Source organism: Triturus cristatus, chromosome 5_1 (assembly GCF_964204655.1).
Source record: "Triturus cristatus chromosome 5_1, aTriCri1.1, whole genome shotgun sequence".
Classification (NCBI taxonomy): domain Eukaryota; kingdom Metazoa; phylum Chordata; class Amphibia; order Caudata; family Salamandridae; genus Triturus; species Triturus cristatus.
In genome coordinates, this window is record NC_140587.1 from 854,832,855 (window position 1) to 854,853,828 (window position 20,974).

The following is a 20,974-nucleotide window of genomic DNA, read 5'->3' on the forward strand; positions in this document are numbered from 1 at the left end:
TCACTGATTGAGTGGATTTATTTTATTGAAAATAAATGTTCAATTGTTTCTGAAACGCCAGTCATATTTAACAGTTATCATTTTAAATAAATATATATATAAATATACAAATATATGTATATATATATATATATAGAGATATATATATATACGCTCCTTGTTCCGGTACGCAAAGGCTGTCAGAAGGGCAGTCTGGCACGGGTTACCGGATAACCCGACTAAATTCCAAAAATACTCCCTCCTTATAAGTAAGGGTACCAGACACTCCAATGTACTGCACAAAATGGAGATTTAATGGCAGAAACGATGCGTTTCGGCTTTCGGCTTCTTCACGGTCTAACATCCATAAACTTTCCTCATAATGTAAATACAGTGAGACAGAAAGCGGACTACACCCACGACAAATATCGTAATGAAAGTGAGTAAAAGTAAAGCGGCCATCTTGTAACATTGTTTAACGCTCCCAATTCAATAAAGGGTTGCTGAGAAACACCGCATGTTTGCAATGAATAAACAGTATATGCAATATAAACAATACCTGGATGCACAATTCATAATATGCGATGCACATGCTCAAACTCATTAAAATAATACTTGTGAGTTCAGCGTCCCGTATTTACAATGAACATGTAAATAAAATTGTAATTCATTTGGCAAAGCCCCTAAAACAGCCATATTGAGACATTGCTTGAAACACCCGATTAAATAAATGGTTGTTACCAAATGCCGCATATTTACAAAGGCAGTGCAATATTTACAATATATACAGTTCATTCATGCATTGGTCATTATATGCGATGAACCTGCCCAAACTCATTCAAACTGGTTATGAGCGTATTTGCAATTAATGTGTAATTAGTATGGTTCACGTAGCAAAGCTCATAAATATAATACCCACATAGACACAAATGCAAAGTACCAGCAACATCTAATCCATGTGGTTACAATGCATGTAAAATACAAGTGATTGATATACATATTTAAAGCCCCAGTGGGCAGCTGTTTGAAACCTTTATGGCTGCTAGAAAACTGGTTACGGTCCAATAAAGCCCAAGGTGGGCACAACATGTCTAAAACACCAGCTCTAGCCCAAAATGGCTTAAATCAATTGAGCCATTCATGATGAAAATTGATACATCAATAGTCACTAACCAACAAGTGGTGTACCCCCGCACCTGTAAAAGTAACAAATATAGTTTTAAAACAATTATATAATATTTACATGGAGATGCTCAGCACACAGAAACTATTTACAAACAGTAATTCATGTATGCAGATGGATGGCCAATTCCTCACTAGAATTAGGGCCTAGTGGCACAAGGGTTTCACTGTCCCTGTGAAAAAATGTATATAGGGAGCACGATACATCGTGCAAACAAACGAGTTCTGGAGCACGTACGTGTGATTAGACATCATGACAAACACTATCCAGTGGCTCGCCACTTTCATGATTGTCATTTTCAAAATGAAAGACTTCTGCGTATGATGGTAATCGATTCAGTAACCACAAATGCTTGGGGTAGTAATCGTGAATTGGCATTGAGGAAACTTGAATCAAGATATATATTTGACTTTGAAAACCTTGTGCCACTAGGCCTTAATTCTAGTGAGGAATTGGCCATCCATTCAGGAATTCCTTAAGCGAAACGTTACAGTATTGCACCACACATAAATAAGATGCAAAATGGTGTTTTAGTTAAAAGAGAAACTAGGAGACTGGTGATCGAGCGGGTTGCAATTTTCACCAGGATCATGGAAGGACATTATTTGCCCTATCACAAACATTACTCATCTTTAAAATCAACATTCAAATCTTCCCAAATGATTAAAAGCCGCAAATGATAATAATGAGCAATAGAAAATAATTCATATGCTTGACAAAGTCCCACCTTTGTAGCCTAGCTCAGAATGCCTCGAAATTTACCCTTTAAAGGCTCACCTTCCATTCTTAGGAAAGATCACTGAGATTATTGTCACAAACCTAGTTGATATCAAAAACATGTCATCACTAGATTCTGGGAACGTTCCAGACTCTGCTCATGGGAATATCAAAGTTGATCTGTCTCCTTCACATGTCACCTTACATGCCTAGTTCCACTTGTGAAGTGATTCAATCACATAACCAAGTTCTGAAGTCCCATCCCATCTTAAAAACATCATGCACCACACTCAGAAAGCCATAGTAACCTAAAATGCCTGTCTGTAAAATTAACCAACTCGAAGAGCAGCCATTCTCTCTGCAGCTTTAAAATATAATTGTCCTACAATTGTACAAATCATACCCATGGAAGAGAGGTCAGCAGATCCAGAATCATACAGATCAAAATCTTCTTCCTCTTTTATAGTCGTTTTGGCTGCCTATGATATAGGAATTTTCTAGTAAGCAGAGGACATGCAACTCTCACTGAAGTCTCATCTGGATACTGTACCGAATATTTGAAAAACTGCTGTGCTATGATCTAAGCTTGGATGAGTAAGTCCTATCTCAAATGAATTCCACCAAGCTTCAAAAATCCATAGCCTGAAACATACGAGGAATAAACAATTACAATACAATAAAAATAAACAGTGCATTGACAAATCATCTTCTGAAATACTTTACTTATAAATAAATATGCATAAAGCTCTCTAAGATCAGTGGGAGGGCAATGCAAGATTGTTGAGCTCTCCTAAGACTAGTCACCCAAACGTGAAAGTAAAATATGAGTTGTGTAACAAAATGATTCCAGTAGCCAATCTTTCTTTGTCAAAGATAATGTAAACTTCATTACACATCACCATATATCACCATTCAATAAGTAGTAGGAAGGTTTCCAGGTACCTTTGGTGTAATTGGTTAAAAAGAGTTCAAAAACACATTAGGAGCACAATCCCATCCAACTCTTCCATATTGTATGACTTGGTATTAGCATATGATATCCACAAACATTCAATTTTGTATATATGAATTGTTTTATACCAAAATTCAGTACAAAGTGCTGAAACACTGAAATGAGTCTGATTAAGAATCCAATCAATGTATAATTTCAAACATTATTGCCTTCTTCTGTAGTTTAGAAACAATGTCCACACTTTTGACCAGATTTACCAAACTGTTTCACCATGCAGAGCAGAAACCTAAGCTGTGTGACAAGGAAAGAGCAGGACAGCAGCATAGCTACAGAAAGATTGCACTATCTTGCTCTCATCCTAGCGCTGGCACACAATCAGGTAGCCAGGCACCAGGCACACACCTTTGCACCATTGTGCAAAGGTGTCTGCATGAGTTTAACATAGGTTTTGTAAAAGGAGGGTACAGTTCCAGTACACACTACTATGCTTAGACTGAATTTAAAAGGTTTCCCACTTCAGATGTGTGCTGTACAGTGCAGCACACATGCAAAGTGGGAGAAGTTAGGAAAAATATAAGCATTTATCATATTTAACGCTTGCTTCAAACTGATATTTTTCAGTGCAACACCCTGTGCGCAATTGTTAGTAAATATGATTTTGTGCAGAAAACATGGGTGTTTTCATGGGAATGTTTATGTACCACCCATGGAACTCTCCCTTAATGCAGAGTGTAGAAAAGTGCCCTTTTTGGATGGTCACCCACCAGCTTTTGTTCTGGATGCTGTGGTAATAGATCTGAAAGTGCACTGGGACCTGCTAACAGGGCCCCAGTGCCAGTGCTCTTTCCCTCAAAAGTAATGTGAATTGGTGCACCCAAATGGAAAGATGCTTTAACCACCCTGTATAAGTCACTAGTGGATGATTCCAGTGGTACCCAGAGCAAGGGTGTTAAAGGGGTCACCAGCTATTTGCACCACACTATGTGATCCCAATACAAGTAAGGTCTGCAGATCTGCCATCGCAGCCTTCACGAGCAGCTTTCCTGCTCAAGATCGACCCAGCACAATCCATGTTTGACAGGGTCACCTCACTGCCTTAATGTAAGTAAACCACCCTTCACGTAGCCTCCTATAGCCCAGGAGGCAGGATGCATTATAATAAGGTTGCGGACAGGTATGTTCAAACATACATGTCCCTACAGTGATCTTTCCATTAGAGATCACTATAAGTGAACGGCAGTCCATAAGCTAACACGGACTGGTTACCAGAAAACCCCAAGATAGCCAGCTCCATTATGGTACAGCCAAATTCAGTTGTGTTTGGTAACAAACACCGTGCTTTTTTACCCCTGAAATGATCCTCATGTTGAGGATGAGCTGGCATGCACCCGAGTGGCATCCTTAAAGGTTACCCCCAAGTTGCCTCAGTCTCCCTTACTTTGGTAGGCTTTCCAAACCCGTTGCTGCTAAGAGAGAAGTCTGCTGGGAAGTGCTATCACTCCCAGAGGATGGAGACAAAAGGTCTGGACAGGAAAGAGGTCACACCTTCACCCTCGTAGGATGGCTAGTGAATGAGACATCAGAGTTGTGAGCCACGAAGCTGCACCATCTCTGATATGCAAGTGACTTGCCTCCCAGTGGAGACAAAGACCCCCCTCCCACCCCCAGGCACTTGTGTTTGTGGGCAGATGGGAAATTAGATATTCAGGAAATGTACAACCCCCAAAATGTAGTCACAACTCTAGGGTGGGATAGCTGGTCTGTACAGCCAAGGATGGCCAGTGCCATCTTGAAAAGTCCCAAAAGTAGTGGTTTCAGGGTAGTTTGGTGACATACACCCCCCCCCCCCGGATGTGGTCACCTCAGGGGCAGATTATCCAGAGGATCAATAACCCATTGACTACTGACCTTCATACCCCTAAACACCCCCTAAATCCAGGATTTAAGGGGCACCCTGACACCAGAACTCTAGATCTGCTCTGAAGAAGAAGGGCAAAGAAAAAGCCCCTGTGTGCACAAGGCAGGACTCCACAAAGAGAAGGCATGAAGTTCTGCAACTGTGGCAGCCCCACTGCATCCCCTGGACTATGACTCATCCCAGACCAGAGACAAGTTCTAAAAGGAAGGTGAACCCCTCTGCAACCGAAAGACTTCACCAGGACTATCTAGGGCTAGAGGTACTAGTCCCCTGCAGTCAGCAGACACAAACAGCTCTTCCAAATACCAAGAAGGACTGGCTGCTGGGATCTATCAAGGACCAGCCCAAAGGTAACTGGACAGGTGCCTTCTGGAAAGCTTAGTCCTGAACCTCACTGAGTTTCAGCCCTTTACAGTGTTTCCAGGACTTCTGGAAGATTTGCTGGCCAAGCTGACTGCTTACATCCTGCATTGGCTGGACCCTCAAATTCTGTGGCTCTGTTGTTGAGGTATTTGTATCCCAAAAATGTCTGCATTGGCACGCCTGGTAGAGTCAGCCCCTGCAGCCCTCATTGAGCACCACAGATAGGCAGGTTCATCTCTGCATCCAAGATGCACGAGCTAGGTAGAGTTGATCTGCCTCATGATTCCTGGTCCTGGGGCCCCTCCAAGCTTAGCCTCCAAGGGACTCCCCTGAACTCAACCGGCAAGTGACCGAGTGTTACAAGTGTATTTCAACAGCTACCGTGGCTCTCCGTTCAGCGCCAAGGACAGCCAAGTCACATCTGTACCTGGACTCCCTGGGCAAGGTAAAATTGTTCTGACTGTTGAGGCTTGGTCTGTGGACCTGCAAGACCTTAACACCGAGTGGCTTCCATTGAACTCACCCTACAAGTGACCAAGTGTCGCATAGGGGCCATTTATGATGTTAGGTGGATCGCCACTGATAGACTGTCGGTGGCATTCCATCTGACTTTCTAGGCTGTTGTCCGACTGTCGAATAATGATGCAGTCAGCTGGAGCACAGAGGGTGGAGGGACCAGAGTGTAATTCTCTTCATTGGGGGCAGTGCCTGTGGAGACACCGCCACAGGGATTATGATGTCCCTTTCTGACAGCCTTTCCTGGGAGGTCCGACTACCAAGGAAAGGCTGCAGAATGGGACTTTGGGGGCCCCTGGCAGGGCTCCATCCCTGTTGGCCTCCGCTCTGGGCCCAGGGGAGCACATATGAAGTCCCCTCAAACATCCATGCACCATGTGAAGACACCAGATAGTGCCTGGCACATGGTGCATGGATGTTTGAAAACTGCCCTTTTCCACAGTGGCTTGTGCTGTGGCCCTTTTCTAGGGCCGCAGCACAAGCTACAATGGAAAAGAGCAGTTTTGCGACTGCCTGCATGTCGGTTGCCTTGTAATCAGGCATGTAGAACCACGGCATGTAGCTGGTCAGAAACCTGCCCGACACAGTGGTGGTCAGAAGCTCACCCAACCACCATCATAATGATGCCCATTGTGTTTTCTCCATTGATGGCAATGGTAAAGTTTGACAGCAATGCAAAGTACAGGTTTTCTGAACTGCTCTTTACCACTCCACCAGGACTAAGCTAAAGATCACTAGTGTGAATCAGATGTCCACTTTTGGGTACTGTGTTAATATTACATAGTAAGGCTCCCCAGCCATACCACATCATATTTCCACCTAGCTAAACTGCAATTTGGACTGCTTTGCGTTACTTTCAGCCAAGATTCCAGTGCAAAAAAGCTGTTGCTAGAAAGTAAATCTGACAAAAACATTTTGTGCAGGTTTGCATCACTTTTGTGAGGTAAACCCAGGGCGAAGGGTTTGCTAATCTGACTCTTTAGCTTTTGCACAAAGATTTGCAAGTAGATTTTCAAACATTTAGCATCTTCGTTTGTTGTTAACCATTACTGTCCTCATAACCATACATCAACATTTCTTTCTGTTTCAACTGCAACCGAAGACCTGCTTGTAATCGATTGAAAATTATGTATTGATTATTACCACCCCCCAGTTGGAAGTTGTGTTATGAAATAATGGATCACATAAAAGACAGCCTAAACACAAATAAATAAACATAACATCTGCTCATTTATAAATGTAAACGTAACATAAGACGATCATTATACAGATAACTGGAAAGCTTAAGCCAAATTATTTTCTTTCTACAATGATACTGCACAGCATTTTGGATTTACCATGAACATTTGATGCTAACTTTCTTTTCACTTTAAATAATAATACATCCAGCCTACCTCTGTTCGAGTAAATTACACATATACCTGCACCAAGTAGAACTATTTCATCAGAAATAGCATTAAATTTAGCAGGGCCTGGAAGGAGACATAGGGGCAGATCTACAAGGAAGTGCCGCAGCATGGCACTGCAAGCCCTTTGGCTGCGCCACGCTGCGGCACTTCCGAAGCACAGGGATGCAACATATACAAGAATATGTAGCATCTCTGTGCTTCACCCTGTGCTGGCGCACAAACTGCAGCCATGCACTGGCGCAGGCAGCCTTGCACCATGCTGCAAGGATGCCTGCGTCGTGGGGAGATTGTTTTATTGCAGGAAGGGTTCCTTTCCTGCACAAAAACAATCACTACAGGCATTTTCCTCTTTCAATGCGTGCTGTAGAATGCAGCACGCATTGAATGAGGAAAAAACAAGGAGAAATTAAAACATTTTTCCTCGTTGCGCCTCGCTACGCCACCTCTAGGGTGGCAGAGCATTCACACGCATCTCCAGATTTACGATTTCTTGTAAATCTGGAGATGTGTCTTGTTGCATGGGTGTTGCATGGGAAAACCCACAGCAATACCCATGGAACGCTCCTTCAACGCAAAGTGCTCCGTGTGAACGGGCTGTATTTACAAGGAGAGGAAAAGTCACACAGGGTGGCTTTTCCTGTCCTTGTAAAAACGGACCGGTACGCCATGAAAAGTGACGTACTGGTGGCGCAGGGGGCTTGTAAATGTGCCCCAACGTGTTTCCATGTATTTTACGGAACAAACCACACCTTCTGGCGCACTGCGAGGCTGCAGAAAGTCACATCAAAGTTAGATGGCCTCCTGCCTCGTATTTCTATTCAGTAACATAATTTCATGTTGTCTTGTAATATCCTTATAACATACTACACTCTGTCCATTATATAGTGCTGGCTGCCGTGATTTTGTAATAGTTGTATATATCACAAGCTTCTGTGTATGTGGCGTAACGCCCCGAGCTGCCGACTTCGGAGCCGGTGGGAAGCAGGTTCGAGTCTCGGAGTCCCAGTCAACATCCTGTGATTCGGGGGAAATCACTTTGGGGCATATTATCAAGAAACTGCGTTAAAATTATCGCCGCTTTAGCGGCAGAAAACTGCAGCTAAAGCGGCGATAATGGGCTTGATAATATGCCCTTGAGAATTCCCATAGAAGCCCATGTGCTGGTGTCAACATGGGCTTCTATTGGAATTCTCTGCGGCATATTATCAAACCCATTATCGCCTCTTTAAAGCGGCGATAATTTTAACACGGTGCTTGATACTATGCCCTTTAATTTCCCCAGGCCTATAAATCAGCACCTTGAGATGCTCACGGGTCATTTGCCGCGCTTTACAAATCATGGTTTATTATTATTTTATAATATTGCATCCTAATACATGATGCACATTACATATTTTGATATGGTAGGGAGCTGTCTATCTTAATTGCCATTTAAATATGCATTGTTTTAAAACATGAATATATGTATTGAAATCGGTGAATGACAACCAATAGCTCACTCCGATCTTTAGTGAAAGCAATATACAATATACTGCAAGAGAGACAGCTCCTACAACTGCTTTGACAGTTCTCATCTGACTATTGACTCTTATTTACAGACAATGTTTGAGTGTTGGTTGCTTTTCGCGGAAGGAATACTTGAAACAGGAAATTAATAGGCTGGATTGTTTCAATGTTTTCATTTTCAAATGCATTGTAATGCTCAAATAATAGAGTGATGATTTGTTTCAGCGAATAAGGTCCTTAGAGAAAAAACGACTAAGTGATTTCCGAGCAGGAAATCAGACAAGGGAATTTAGTTTCCAGACCTCCCATCATTGAAACCCGTAAACCATATGAATGATATAATTCCTGCCAATAATGGATTTTACAGTGGCTGCTGTTTTTTCGATTCCACTAGCCACGCGCTTATAGTACAGACCTACATCACATAGCTCTGGAAAGTGACTGCAAATAAGGCTGAATCCCTCAGCCCATACAAGCAGTTTAAAATAATTATTATCATTGACTTGTTTGAAGAAAATGTGCAAAATCTAGGGGAAAGGTCTGTGCAGGTTGGTCAAATTATCATTGAAAGGATTACTCAAAAACACCATTTGGAATGACAATAAGCAAGGGGCATTATTCTATAAATCCCTTTTTAGTACTGTAAAAAATGCAGGGTAAAAATAAAATGACAAAATCGTGATTTAAGTCCTCAGACTGAGGATGAACTCAAATTTAAATATAAAGGTGAAAACAGATTGCCAATAAAGAGTTTAAAACTGTAACACATGGGGACAAATTAAACCCATATAACTAATCAATTGATACATAGACCAATCAATGCAAAGTGCATTTATCCAGTGGTGCAAAATGTATCATAAGTTTATCCACTACTGTTGCGATCTATGGAGTCTACGAACTTAAATGAAAAGTGCAACTGATCAATGCAATCACGGTTATGAGATGAGTGGAACTACGCTTTGATCATTCTATCCCTTTTTCGAGGCAGGCAGGCTCAGCACACTACAAGTAGGAAGTGGGAAAAACAGTCTTAAAGGGCACGGAAACAGCCATATTTCCTTGAAATTATATTTGAGCATTGAGATCACAAACGTGAAACAGACCAGGGCTTTGATTATAAACCAGCTGGAGAGGTACTTCAGGATATCTCTCCACAGATGCCAACAGGTCCGGTGTTCCCCCACCCATATTTTCTGGATTCAGGAACATCAGGTCCAATTTTACTAGTGAATAAAATACAGGGAGGTTTTAGTGGGGGTTGTAGTCGGAGTATGCAACTCTTACTTATGCTTTGCTCCATCCTTTCCTGCCCACTGCCACCATCAAAACCCCTACCCTGCACTGGCCCACTACTCCCATGTGCCACCTTCTGCCAAGAACTCGAGTGCTTTGGCACCTGGAACGTAAAACAACATGCCAGAACTGCTAAAATCAGAGTTATAGCAGAGTGCCTGCAACTACTGAGGGAACCCCACCCACTTTGGCCTCTGGTTGAAGCAGTTAACAGCACAAGGGAAACAAGGTCTGAGATCAAGATGGACGCACTATGGGGCATATTATCAAGGGCCGTTTCGCCGCTTTTTTGGCTTTAAAAGCCAAACAAGCGGCGAAAATTACAACGCCCTATTAACTAGCTGGCACTAACATGCATTAGCGCATGTTAGCAGCTGTTTTGGTATCGCCCTGCTTTGCATCGCTAATGAGATGCAAAGTAGGCGTACCTTCAGGAAACAACATGAAAATGCTTGATAACCGCACATCGCGGTATTAACAAGCCGGCCAAGATAACGCGTAGCGATGGAAAAAGCCGCGCTAACCGTGGACATCGCAGTAAACTAACGTCTGCAAAATTGTCGACTAAGCTATGTGCATAATGAAAGGTGGATTGTAAGGTTACAACCACTTCTCCCTATCATCAACATTTTAAACAGCGCAGTCCAGATATCACTGGTTTTCATGCGATATTGATGGAAATCGCCCTATATCGCCGGATTCACATTCGCCTGTTGGCAAATCGTTGCAAATATGCCGCTAAACAGGCGATGTGATCCGGCGATATAGGCGATATTGAGAAACGCGCTAGACGCGTTTGGCGATGTTTATCGCTCATTGTTGATGATATGCCCCTATGAAAGACAAAGGAAATGTTGAAAATTCACAGTTCTCTGACATCACAGACAAAGTAAGGAGACCAGAAGGGAGGTAGCTAGAGAATTTGAAGCCAAACGGGGATAAGCATAGTCTCTACATTACACATGTATTACTGTTTGGAAGATCACAGAAGGTAGAGGAAATGGCATAACAGACTAAGGTGCATATTATCAAGACAGGCGATACAATTATTGCCGCTTTAGCGGCAGAAAACTGCCGCTAAAACGGCGATAATGGGCTTGATAATATGCTCTATGGAATTCCAATTGAAGCCCATGTTAAATGTGAAGGACGTCTAACATGGGCTTCAATTAGAATTCCATAGAGCATATTATCAAGCCCATTATCGCTGTTTTAGCGGCAGTTTTCTGCTGCTAAAGCGGCGATAATTTTATCGCCTGGCTTGATAATATGCCCCTAATAGCCTGATTACCATCTTGGCGGATAGGATACTCCGTCACAAAAGTTACAGATATGGAACTTGCAATACAGTGGGCGAGATATCTGTCACATATGTGACGAGTATCCCATTCACCAAGATCGTAATCAGGTCCAAAGACTGTTCTAAAGGATATCTTTTCATTAAATCTGAAATCAACACTTTGCGAGCTGACTTTGAAATATGCCTCACAGACCTACAAAACAATGACATAAGGGCTCATAATGGATGAGAAGAACAACAGTAGATGCAAAGAACAATGTAGATTTACAAGAATAGAATCTAGAACTTCATGTAAACATGGAAAATATGGAGAGCAGATTGCACCGAAACATCTTCAGCCTCATAGGAATAGAATGGAACACGAGACTGAAAACATCTGCGGCTTTGTACAAGAGATGTTTCATCAGGTTAGGGGTGACACAGGTATGAATTAGATACTTTACAACAGTCAATTGAGTGGGCTTAAACAGATCAGAGAATGTCCTTCAAATAGACATCTTGGATAGAATGCACTTCTTCAATGTCAAAGATGAGATCATGATCAAAGCAATGGAAATAGATGTTTGCCCAAAGCTCTATGAGTGGCATAGCCCATGTGCAGAGTCTTCGGCCGTGCACAGTGCGGCTTGTGGACCAGGACCTATGCTTTACTCTCCACAGATGGCCAACACTGCTGAGTTCAGACTTTGGCTGTGCATAGTGGGGTTTGGCAGACGGGCCTTTCCTCCAGCTCATGCTGGCCCCTTCTGTACCCTTTAAGGAACTTGGGCTGCTTTACAAAAAAGGATTGTGATATGCTCCTCCTTATAGCTTACCATCCTGTTGATTCTAGCCAATCAGAGGAGGTGACAAATTGCAACCCACATAACGAATATTTATTTGGAAAGTTGTGCCATGATTCCTTATTTTGAGAACCAGCCTATTACCACATAGGTCAGTTTACAAAATAAAATACTGATCACAGAAATAGCAGTGCTCCATTTGTGACCAGGTTTGTGGCTAGGAGGTTAGTACATCTAGACCAAGGTCTAATCAGTGTAATTTTACAATATTGCACAAATTAATCCCCTTGTATCCTGGTTTTGATTAAATAACTTTGGTTAAAACAAATAAATATTAAAAAAGTCATGTCCTAAGCCATATATGCAGATGTGTTGAGTATAATATTCTGAAAACTGACTGCTGGAGCGTGATCAGAAGAGATCCTGGAAAATATTTGCATTGAAGCCCTTATTAAAGAAGCAGGAGACAAATAAAAGTAATCCAATCGTATCAGTTTTTTATGGGGGATACTAAAATGACTTCTAGAGCAAGCCCTCTTCAAAATATTTTCCTTTGAAGCAGTTCAAGGTTAAAAAGCTTCCTGACACTGTAGTTATCACAGACAGTAATTTAACAATTTGAAAAAAGATGTCCATGTTTTGCTGGGTACTGAGAATTAATGACATGTTTTGATGTTCAGATATTCTAAGTCTATTCATAGAAAGAGCAAATTGGCTGCAATTGAATGGGTAATCATGTGTTGATATCTTCATGTATAGAAAAGCGACAAGCTGCTTTCTTTTCCTAGGTGCAAGAAATGTCCATGCAAACATATTTAAAAGGTTTATACAGCAAGCATATATTAAGTTCCATCTATAAATTATTATTGTAATTGGAGTAGCCTTTTTAATATGAGGATGATTTTAACAAAATCAACAGCAAAGCGGAAACACAAAACAATTGGGCACCTGGGAAATTCAAGAAAACTGCAAGTCTTATGCCATGTTGTAATATATGAGAAAGATATTTTTGGTAACTTAATTTTTTGAATTAATAAATAGTTTCGCTAGCGATGGGAGAGCATCCCATTCTTCAAAGCATTTGTTTATAGGTTGATTCTCTATTGAATGACCCCACTTTGATGGTATTATTTCTCCCAAAGTATCACCCGAACGGCTAAATAGAGACCGGGCTTGTTAATTGAAATATAAACATTTGTCCCTGCAGTGAGTAGTGCCAGGCACTACAATTCAAGTAAACAATTACCTTGAGTATTTATGTAAACTGAAGTTAAAAAGTCCACCTTTTGGGGAATTGGAATATACATTTTTGAGGTAAAAGTAATTTTAATCAGTAACAGCATTTGCATAGGCTGACGACTTTTCCAATAAGAAAGAAGGTGACTGTGTTATTTATATATATACTTATGTGTTCTTTATGTATTTATTTATTTATATTTTGTTTGAACAGTTTTACAAAGCGGATAACATTAGAGTGCTTTACATAGACAAGCTTTATGCGAACTACATAGAACATTTCTTTAAACAACTATGAGTGATTATATTGAAAAATAACCTGCACATTCTACATAGAAGAGTTTGTTTATTACAGGACAATGCCAATGCAAAGTGTGGCTGGAACATCACTTGGGATATAAGTTATAATATAATATTATATATATATGTACAGTGAGTGCGTCTTTGGCTTTTGGACAAACTTGGAAACATAATCACGGTAGTCCTAGCCGTGGAGGACTCCACCACCATTAGATTTCAATATGGGGCCACAGGGGTGGTATTATGCCAAACCGAGAAGTGGCTCAGCAGTTTGGATGAATATAAACCCTGCATGGAGTTTTCTGATGCCCATTGGACGGCTGAAATCAACAATAATTAAAGACTGAAACCTCGCAGTTCCCACTGAAGGATAAGAATTGTTTTTTGAAATGACACTACAGATACCATTTCTTTTGGATCTGTGCAGTTCCAGGTGCCTATGATTAAGGAGCTGAGGGCTCTGGAACACTTAAGGCAGGATACAATATATTGGAAAATAACATGCCGGTTTCTCCTGAAATAAATATTCCGATGAAAAAAACTGCAGTGAATACGTCCTAGCCTTTTGGACAAACATGCAAACATGAAATATATATATATATATATATATATATATATATATATATATATATATATATATATATATATATATATATATATTCACTGAAAAAACCATAGGTTTCAGGGGCGTTATAGTTAGCTGGACTTTTCACTCGTACAAAACCATTGAAATTCCCCTGTTATAGTTAGTTCAGCTAACTATAACTCGCGCGCCCGCAATGCACTGCTGATGATGTCACATATTACATCACTCATGACATGGTCAGTGACATCACTCATGACATCACTGATGACATCTCAAATGACATCACTGATGACATCATCCAGTGAATGTGTGTTGTTCAGAAAATTACATATGTTTTATATATGTATATCTCAAGGTCGATGGAAGAATAAATGGGTATATAAGTGTCTAAATGGATGATTTGTTTTTGAAAAATTGATTGTATAACTGACTGATTAAGTGTATCTTAGTGAATACATGGCTTAGTGAGTAATGTTTAAATATGTAAATATCTGTATCAGTCTCTCACTTTGTGTATAAGTGGCTGCATGGGTTGGTGAGTAGCTACATGAGCTACATGAGTGTCTATATAGTTTATTAGTTGGTTTTTTGAGTATCAGTATGAGTGTCTGAGTGTCTGTATGGTTCGGTGGGGGGTATTAAGTAGTGCATAGGTGCATGAATGAGTGACTCACTGTTTGTATGTGTTGAAGACAGCATGTGTGCAGGACTGTATGGGTAGATAAGTGTGTGCATGGGTGTGTTAGTGAGTGAATGACTGTCTCAATAGTGTCTTTATGAGTAACTACATATGTTTGAAACCAGTATATGTGACTATTGGTGTATATAAGTGAGTATATGTGAGAGTGAGAGATTGAAAGAGTTCTTGTATGAATAAGTATGTGTTTCTATAAGTGATTGTTTAAAAGACTAAGGTGCCGATCACGATCCGGCAAAAACCGGGTACGAACCGTCGGACGGAGCATAATCTCCGCCCGACGCGTACCCGGTCGTCAATTTTTACAAACAAGGAATTACGATTCGCACGGGTACACCATTACCGTACGATTCGTAAAAAAGCCCGACCGAACAAAAAACACCTACCAATGCGATCCGGGAAAGCGCCGACCTGACGTCGGGACGCTCGCAGCCAGCCATTCACGACCCAGGAATCACGATTCGCACCGACGTCACCCCGCACGGTGAATATTTTGCGGCAGCCAAAAACTGCCGGGAAATCAGGACGACGCGAACAAGGACCACCAGTACGTGACGGACACACAGGACGACGCCACCAAGGAGGACCCGTACGCGACAGGACGACGCGATCAAGGAGGACCCGTACGCGACAGGACGACGCGAGCAAGGAGTACCAGTACGCGACGGACAGACATGGACCCGAACCTACGAGTCATCCCTGCCCTCATAGCAGTACACCTCCTCTACAGGTTATGACGCAGACGCCGCAGAAGGTCAGAATAACTAAGGGAGGGGGGAAAGTGGGGTGGGGTGGGGGTGGCACGACCAGGGCAGGCCACAAAACAACCACATAAGTCACACACCACACATGGCCTGGACATACCTGACTCCCATGCCCTGGTCACCACGAGGGGGTGGGGGCGTGTCCTGATAAGCCAGCGACCGCCACAACGGAAGTCCGTCACCACGCGAACCGGCAACACAACCAGACAGGTACGTCCCGTACCCACGCCTGAAGAGCGTGGGTACGAGTCGGACCACGCCCACACACGTCACCCCAACAATGGCGGGACGGATCGCACCCACGTGGCAAAGGCCTGGGTACGGGCCGCACAAACATCACATAGCGTGGGGACGGATATGTACGGACCCTACCCCCACCCCGTATGCAAGGAGCGTACCCCCCAGCCCAACAGTGCAAGTACGACCCGTACCCCCACCCGCGTATGCATGGAGCGTACCCCCACCCCAACAGTGTAAGTTCGACCCGTACCCTCACCCGCGTATGCATGCAGCGTACCCCCCATGCCAACAGTGTAAGTACGACTCGAACCCCCACCCACGAATGCAAGGAGCGTACCCCCAAGCCCAACAGTGTAAGTACGACCCGTACCCCCACCCGCGTATGCAAGGAGCGTACCCCCCATGCCAACAGTGTCAGTACGACCCGTACCCCCACCCGCGGACGTACGGAGCGTACCCCCACCCCAACAGTGTAAGTTCAACCCGTACCCTCACCCGCGTATGCATGGAGCGTACCCCCCATGCCAACAGTGTAAGTACGACTCGAACCCCCACCCACGAATGCAAGGAGCGTACCCCCCAGCCCAACAGTGTAAGTACGACCCGTACCCCCACCCGCAAATGCAAGGAGCGTACCCCCCAGCCCAACAGTGTAAGTACGACCCGTACCCCCACCCGCGAATGCAAGGAGCGTACCCCCCAGCCCAACAGTATAAGTATGACCCGTACCCCCACCCGCAAATGCAAGGAGCGTACCCCCCAGCCCAACAGTGTAAGTACGACCCGTACCCCCACCCGCGAATGCAAGGAGCGTACCCCCCAGCCCAACAGTGTAAGTACGACCCGTACCCCCACCCGCGAATGCAAGGAGCGTACCCCCCAGCCCAACAGTGTAAGTACGACCCGTACCCCCACCCGCGTATGCAAGGAGCGTACCCCCCATGCCAACAGTGTAAGAACGACTCGAACCCCCACCCACGAATGCAAGGAGCGTACCCCCCAGCCCAACAGTGTAAGTACGACCCGTACCCCCACCCGCGAATGCAAGGAGCGTACCCCCCATGCCAACAGTGTAAGTACGACCCGTACCCACACCCGCGGACGTACGGAGCGTACCCCCACCACACCAGTGTCAGTAGACTCGTACCCTCACCTCGAATGCATTGAGCGTACCCCCACCGTGTATGTGCCAAGCGCACATATCCTGAAATCGGAGGTGTGTGTGCAGAGTCCACCCAGCAGTGCCCTGAGACAGGAGGGGTGGGTGTGGAGTCCTCCCAGCAGTGCCCTGAGACAGGAGGGGTGGGTGCAGAGTCCTCCCAGCAGTGCCCTTTGACAGGAGGGGTGGGTGTGGAGTCCTCCCAGCAGTGCCCTGACACAGGAGGGGTGGGTGTGGAGTCCTCCCAGCAGTGCCCTGAGACAGGAGGTGTGTGTGCAGAGTCCTCCCAGCAGTGCCCTGAGACAGGAGGGGTGGGTGCAGAGTCCTCCCAGCAGTGCCCTTTGACAGGAGGGTGGGTGCCTATCACTCCCAGCAGTGCCCTGAGACAGGAGGGGTGGGTGTGGAGTCCTCCCAGCAGTGCCCTGACACAGGAGGTGTGGGTGTGGAGTCCTCCCAGCAGTGCCCTGACACAGGAGGGGTGGGTGTGGAGTCCTCCCAGCAGTGCCCTGAGACAGGAGGGGTGGGTGCAGAGTCCTCCCAGCAGTGCCCTTTGACAGGAGGGGTGGGTGTGGAGTCCTCCCAGCAGTGCCCTGACACAGGAGGGGTGGGTGTGGAGTCCTCCCAGCAGTGCCCTGAGACAGGAGGGGTGGGTGCAGAGTCCTCCCAGCAGTGCCCTGAGACAGGAGGGGTGGGTGCCTATCACTCCCAGCAGTGCCCTGAGACAGGAGGGGTGTGTGCAGAGTCCTCCCAGCAGTGCCCTGAGACAGGAGGGGTGGGTGCCCATCACTCCCAGCAGTGCCCCGAGACAGGAGGGGTGTAACACATGTGTGTGAGGCCAGAATTATCCACATGCATACTGGCTACAAGGGAACATGTCCCCATGAACTCATGTCAACAGACTCCACACACAAGTACAGTGATCACCAAGGATGCCACGATTGTTGCAGGTGGAGACATGGCCCTGCATGCATGGCCAAAGTAGAAGGGCTCCGTCACACACACAGCTCATGTAGACACAGCTCTGCGCTAAACATTGGGAACACCCTGCAGGGAAGAAAGCTGGGTACACAGAGGAAGGAATACACCCTGGGACAAGTGCACCATGCAGTAACTGCTTACATGAACAAAGAAAGTTAGCCAACACCTTGTGATGGCACACAGATCACAGGGTCCCACCAATGAGCAGTACACTACTACATATCCCACACACCCAAACCCTTACACACCACCCAAAACCATGTAGCAGCCCCACCAACACCAATACCAGCATAGCAGTAGTGTGATAATGAAAACAAAATTAAGCTTTATTCAGCATGAGCACAATGTCCGTGGATTGCAGGCAGTTCAATCTTCACAAAGCCCATAGGGCAGTCAATGATTCTCAGCTGGATGGGGGACACAGTGGGATGCGTGTCCCCTACCTTGCCTGCACAGTCAAATGGCATCGTCTTCCACACTGGTGAGGGCATCAGGGGGGGGGGAAGCAACAGGCACCGCAGGGACATCAGGGCAAAGGGGCGGCGTTGTGGGTGCAGGGATGGAGGACTCCACCACAGGGGGTGGGTCAGTGCCAAAGGCGGAGGCCAGGATGGCACTACACACCTTTGCAAGGTCCTCCAGGGAGTCCCCTGCACCCAAAGGGACCTCAGGCCCCAAGGAGGGGGGGGGTCAGAGGGATGGGTCGCAGCGCCACCGGGGGAGGGTGGAGACAGGGGGGGAGACTCAACCACCCTGACCGGGGACCTCCTTGACCGCTTGCGTGGTGGTGTAACTGTGGGGCTCAGGGACAGAGCGGCCATGAAGGAGTCCTTGGGGGAGATGTGGCCAGGAGAGCTGAGGGGAGGGGATTTGGAGGGAGTGGACTGGGTGGAATGCGGACTCCCACTATGGCTGCGTGTCACACGTTTGCCCCCCGACCCAGTGGGTGTGCCTACCTCACCCTGTGTGTGCGTGTCAGGAGGAGTGCGGTGGACCTTCCCTGCTGGTGTGGTGCCCGTGTCCGTTGATGTGGGTGCATGCCGACGTCTGGGTGTACGTGTGACAGGCATGGGAGTGGGAAGTGTGGATAGGGGCAGGGGTAGGTGGGGGGAGGTCGCGCTGCAGGAGACCCACTGCTGCAGTCAGTGTGGAGTCGATGGACCTCAGCAAGTTGCGTTGGTCAGCCTGCGATGAATGAATGCCCTCCAAGAAAGCCTCGATGTTGGTGAGGGTTTTGCCGTGGGCATGGAGGACATTAAGGATCGCAGCCTGACCAACCTGCAGTTGCCGCTGGATGTCCACAGACTCTGCATTGGCGGCAGCAGTGGAGACAGGGGCAGGGGGTGCGGTGCCTGGCAGGAAGGAGACATGCTGTGACCGGGCACGCTGGGAAGGGACACGAGCAAGTGGGAGGCGGCTGGTGGAAACTGAGGGGGCGGTGCGAGGTGTTGTTCTGCTGTCAGCTGCTGGTGCAGCCTCCGCCCACTCGGAGACATCGTCCCCGGACCTGTCAGCTTCGTAGTCTGATGTGCCAGACGACAGGTCCTCGGCCACACTCTCCTCCGCCTCTGTCCCACTCGATGTGCCAGACCCGATGTCACGGCTGGCACTGGTGCTCGGTCCCTCCGCCTGGTCTGTGTCCATGTCTCCCTCTGTGTCCCCCGACGATGCTGTGGGCAGGGTGGAGAGACAGAAATTAATCAGACACCTGTACACATCTGTCACATGAGTCCAATCTACATAGGTAACATTGCATGGCCTGAAAAGGAAGATCCCTAACATCTACTGAACAGGGTACCGATGTAGGGCATGAAACACACAGTTGGTTGAGCCACCATGCCACTGAAATACCATGGAGAGCATGAGACAATAGCTAAACACAGGAAAAGGAGTCTGACATAGCACCCAGGCCCTGGGGACAATCCAGCACTGCATCTGCACCACACAGCGTTGGCGAAAATACCGATGACCAGGGACCATATCCATGAACTTGAGACACATGCTGCATAGGTAATGCTGAAAACATGCACAACATGACTCGGTCACTGCACATTGCGTGTGTGTCCAGACACATCACACACTGCCCAGACCCAGCAAGTGGTAATCAGGATTTAACACATAGGCATTGCCCGCCCCAACAAGACCCTACACGAGGCAAATTGTTGAGACACAGGTGGCACCAACATCTCATAGTCTGGGTGATACACACAGGGGCAGGCAAAAAGCAAGATTGGACGCCAAACAGCCAAGGTGCGCCTGTACAAATAATGAGGTACCAGTGCCCATCCTCAGATGAGTATAACAAGACACACAGGCACTGGCAACTGTGAGTATGAAGAAGGACAATCAGGTCAGGCTGCACAGTGGACACCTGTACAAAATAGCACGTCTATATACATGGTGACAGGGGACAATGGCACAGAGCACAACTTACGCTGTAGACACTGACAGTGGCCACGTTTATGATGACACATACACCACTGAGGAAAAGGTGCCCCAGGGGACAGTAGTGGGCACGCAACTACATGCTACTGAATGGTAATGACTGCAACACACGTCACCATCCCTGCACTATGTGTATCGCACACTCATGCACATCATGTCACAGGCCACTACATGGGACATGCGCGCTGTAAGGCATGACACATGAGAGACCAACTCCCATGTCTGGAGTCAGCATCAGTGCCAACTGACATGGAACCCACATGCAGTGAACTTGACAGTGCACAGGCAAGGTCCCACAACCTGTTACACACCACCCCCACACATGATGCTACAGTCATTGTTCCCGTGGACAAAGCGCCAGCCTACATTACCCTGTGAAGGAGTGACTACACACAGACCAGGGAACACATTGCAAGGAGGGGAAGTGTGGCAGGGGCACAGCGCTATACTGGGGCAAACAGGATCTGCACAGCACCTTTAAACCCTGCCAGTGAATTCATGCTACTGTGCCCTTACAAATGCCGGTGACACACAACAAACACACATGTACCTACCCCCTTCCGGCTGCTGCATCGCCTGTAAGCGCCTCTCCAGGTCTGGAAAGACCACCGGCAGCACACGCCTGTGGAGGTGGCTCAGACGGCGGCGGCC